The sequence below is a fragment of the Magallana gigas genome, chromosome 4 (genome assembly GCF_963853765.1).
Source record: "Magallana gigas chromosome 4, xbMagGiga1.1, whole genome shotgun sequence".
Classification (NCBI taxonomy): domain Eukaryota; kingdom Metazoa; phylum Mollusca; class Bivalvia; order Ostreida; family Ostreidae; genus Magallana; species Magallana gigas.
Genome location: NC_088856.1, coordinates 45,438,185 through 45,443,155, shown reverse-complemented (window position 1 = coordinate 45,443,155; position 4,971 = coordinate 45,438,185).

Below are 4,971 nucleotides of genomic sequence, written 5' to 3'. Positions count from 1 at the left end.
AGTTACCAGCGCCCACTACAGTCCGAGAAGTTCGTGGCTTTATAGGTATGTGTAGTTATTACAGGAGATTTATACCGAACTTCTCTAAGATTGCAGAACCATTGATTGACTTAACCAGAAAATATGCAAGGTTTAAATGGACACCATGTTGCCAAAAAGCGTTTGACTTTATTAAAGAAAGTTTAACGGTAGTGCCTTTACTAGCATATCCAGATACTAATAAGCCGTACATCCTGTACACCGATGCCAGCGACAATTGTATTGGAGCGTGCCTTACTCAAAAGACAGATGAGGGAAAAAATAAGCCAATATATTACTTATCACACAAGCTGAGTAAAACTCAAGAAAAGTGGTCAACCATAGAAAAGGAGGCATTTGCAAATCATTACGCCCTTCAGAAGTTAGACCATTATTTACACGGTGCTCAGTTTACTATAAGAACAGACCATAAGCCGCTCAAGTATATCTTAGAATCTCCAATGCAAAATAAGAAAATTCAACTATGGGCATTAAGTATTGCAGGATATAACTGTAAGGTAGAGTACATAGAAGGAAGATTTAACTGCTGTGCAGATCTCTTATCCAGATTACCGACAGTCAACCTGGAGTGTGAAGAGGAAGAACAATCAGAGCATGATGAACCAGATGTTAAGGACAATTTCTTTGAAGTGAACGTACTTTACTCCAATGCCCTTTCGCCTAAGAGATTGGCCAGATGTGAAGTTAAACAACACGACGAATTGGTCAAACCCTTTATTGATCTACCAGAAGAAATCAACATCAAAGAAAGTCAACAACACGATGAGCAGATCAAGAAACTGAAAAATCGGTTAAATAAAGGAACAGCAACGGCAACCGAAGAAAAGAAGTTCCTGGAAATTGATGGTTTAATGTAATATCTTTCAGATGGAGAATCAGAAGGCCCAAATCTTCGCCTGTATGTACCACGTGAGTTAGAAATTTTAGTAGTGCAGCAGTATCATGACGGACTTGGACATATGGGAGTGGACAAAACATATGACGTAATCAGACAAAAGTACTACATACCAAATTTGTACAAAAGGTTATACTCTTATATAGAAGGATGTATAGTATGCCAAACGAGGAGCAATAAGAAAAATCAGCCTCCACTTCAAGAGACAGATATACCACCTTTTCCAATGGCTAAAGTAGGACTTGATCTATCAGGACCATATCCAACATCCTTGTCGGGAAACAAGTACATAGTTTCTTTTATTGACATTTACTCAGGTTGGCCAGAAGCTTTTCCCGTTCCTGATAAGTCAGCTGACAATATAGTACATCTTATCTTAGAAGAAATATATCCAAGATATGGCTGTCCTCTTCAAATCCTCACAGACAACGGAACAGAAAATGTGAATAAGAAAGTAGAAGAAACTTTAAAAGAATTGAATATCAACCATATCAAAACATCTTATTACAGCCCTCAAGGTAATGGTAAAGTAGAACGATTTCATAGAACTCTATATGACGTGATGGCTAAGAAAACAACAGACAACGCTCAAACATGGGATATTCATCTTAATCAGGCGTTGGCAGCCATTCGTTTCCATCCTAACGATTCGTCAAGGTTTTCCCCATATTACCTTATGTACAACAGAGATGTCGTATTACCTCTTGATACGTTAATGAAACCTCGAAGGAGATATGCGGGAGAAGATCAACACAAGATCGCCCTACAAGAACAACATAAAGCTTTCCTGCTAGTACATCGTAATATGAAGGAAGCCAAGAAGAAACAGAAAGCTCAGGCCGATAAGAAAAGCAAAGACGAAAATTTTCAGGTAGGTGACCCTGTCTACCTTAAGAACAACAGGAGACAAAATAAATTAGATAAAAAGTGGTTACCATATTATCGAATCATTGAGCAGAAAGGACCAGTTAGTTTCGTGGTGAGAGACCAATTGACTGGATTAACCACCAAATGCCATGCGCGACAATTAAGACTGGTAGATATTTCGCACTGGCCCCTTTCACAAACTACTGAAGATGGTGGAAGAACTCTAAGAAAAACTAACTATGTGGTGCCACCGGAAGATGAATCGTCGTCAGAAAATGAAGACATGCAACCAGAACCATTGGAAAGAGCTATACAGTCCAAACAATGGGAAAGAGAAGGATCTTCAGACGAAGAGGATATTCCCCTAGCAGAACTTCAAAGACGTATAAGAGCTAAGAAGATCATGGATGATCAGCAGTATAAACACGAGAATGATCAGGCCGTAGATTCAGAATCGGATGAGACCCATGAGTCAGAAAAATGTGATGAAAATAGTGGTCAAGAATATGAAATACCCTTAGATAACCCAAATGTACCCTTAGATGAAAATATCGAAATAGATGAAATAGTCCCTAAAGTAGGTCTAGGCTTCAAACCAATTCCTAAACCGCGTAAACTAATCCCTAAGCCCCGTAAGGAAAATAGCAAACAAAGGCACACTGAGGATTGTTTGGCTATTATGAAGCAATTATTCAATTTAGTAGGATAAATAAGTTAAATTTATCGTACATGTATAATGTAGATGTAAATAATCTTGAATAAGCTTAGCTTTGTATATATTACACGCTTTTAAAAAGGTATGACAGGATGACCCCCTGTGATATCAAAACATGTATTGAGATACGCCGACTAGCAAACGCGAACATAGCACCTCGGTCATTTGTATATGCGAAGTTAAAGAGCTATAACATATACCCGAAATACATGAAACAGCGACTAAGTAAGAAACTATAAGACTTATTTTTGTAAGTGATTTTAGATTATTCGTAAAAACAATCCAATTTTGCTATCAACATCTTGAGTATGGGACAAGGTTGCTCAGGTTTTCATTGTTTAATGTCTTAAGACATAAGATATTAAAGTTTTCCCTATAAATTCACTTATGGCGGAATTGCCAGTAACTAATTTGCAACCCATGAAATCCTCGTCTTGGGTGGGAAGCCCCTGGTTTTATGTGTGTTTACATTTTGCACTAACAATAACGATATGACTTTGTGGTTGCTGGTCAGGTTGTCGAAAAAGGGGTAGTGACGGAGATAAGAAAGGTTCTTCCAAAGACACTGTAGTTTGTTGTGTGAATCCAGAGAAATGGACCTCTAGTGACATTTTTGAACTTGAACCAATCTCGAAAGTCACTAGGATCCAAGAGAAACCCCAACGAAGCGGAAGAATCGCAACTCGCATATTGGCCAGTAACACGGGGACAATTTCGACTAAACTAGCACAACAATTTCTTGGAGAGGAGGAAAATGAAGACTATCCATGGACCAAATACTATCGACCGGACCCAGAGCTGGCACGTAAATACCTGGAAGAGAAGGCCGCGATGTCTACGCAACAGAGGAACGCAGGATACGCTCCGCGAGACGTCGCCTCGCCATCCGCGCCGACCCTCTATCCACGGGTGCCGATGATGGATGAGTAATTAAGCTACAGCCGCGAAGAAGTTGTGTATTCCTTATGAAAGGATTGTGAAATTTAGCGAAAATTAAAAAATGTGAAATGTGTTAAAGTAGAAATGTGCGTTATCTTGTGCTAATGTAAATCTTGTATTTGTTGATTCACTCTGGAGAAATTCAGGAAAAAACCAATGGACTCCGAACTTATGACGCTAACCTCGCCCCTAGGAAGGAAGATATATTTTTGTGAACTTATAAGCATGCAATGACTTTGTTAATATATGTGACATCAAGCTTAACCATACTTAGTATTACTTTGATGATGAATTACGATTATATTCAACAATGGTTATTTCATCTTGGTCATTATTATCATACTTTATTCATTATTGTTTTCATGATTGTAATGCGATATAATCAAGCTATATGATTTTATGAACATGTATACATCCTGGTTATAGATTTGTTTTTATAGATGAATGGTGTCCCAAGCCGGAGGTGGAAACATGTCACTTGTTACTATCTCTTAACATAGATGTTCTGACTGGTATGTCACTAGGAAGTTCGTCTGATCAAGGGTAGATCAAGGACGCTTTCCTATTCCGGGCGCCAGGCATGAGAAATCTCCCTTCGGGATATTTCTTTTGTTTGGGGGACGTATGTAAACAGATAGCCATGCTATGACCTTGAATTGCTAGTATTACATAATGGTCACTATGATATTTATGTGTACCTAGATGCTGCGCACTGAATGGTGTTAATGATAATTGACAGAATGAACTCTGTGACTCTTGTAGCAATGCGTAGTATTCCTAAATGATGTTATGAAACCAGGTGCATAATACGGGCATAATAATATCCAAATTGAGAGTTTAACAACATGTGACATATTTGGCGATTCTGTGTCTGCAACGATAGCTCTAGTACTCTATATTGAGTCATGTATTGTGTATTCTATATATTAACCTTTGTAACCTTTTATGCCGTGTATGAATGAACGTATTGTGAGTAAGTGATGCCTCATACTAGGTGGGGGACTCCGAGACCCAGGACTCGGAGACTCACATCCTGCATCCAGACTCTTTGATTGGCAGTTTTGACGGTTTTGTTACTTTATTTAGAAATAAAATATTAATCTTAATTTTGAACACTAAATGTTCACTCATGATCGTCGTATATGGGCCGAACTAGTCAAAACTGTCCATCATAAGTAAAACCTTATATATACCCATATGAAATGAGATTGTGCAGACTCCTGATTTGGGTTGCTATTAGCTGATGTAATTTTGTAACTATACGATCACGCTTAATAAAACCGCTTGAGAAAGAAATACTGGACTTGTCATCACTAAGCTTGAGCTGACCCTAAATAGGATCCTGTAAGACAGAAGGCTTACAAAACACTATTGTTATAAGAAACCTATTTTTGTATTTCTATGTCAATGTTGTTTTTCTTTCAGATGATTTTTCCATGACACTATTAATAATACTAATAATACATGTACTGTAAAAGGTAGCGGGGGTCTATTTCTCGTATGAAACATAAAATTA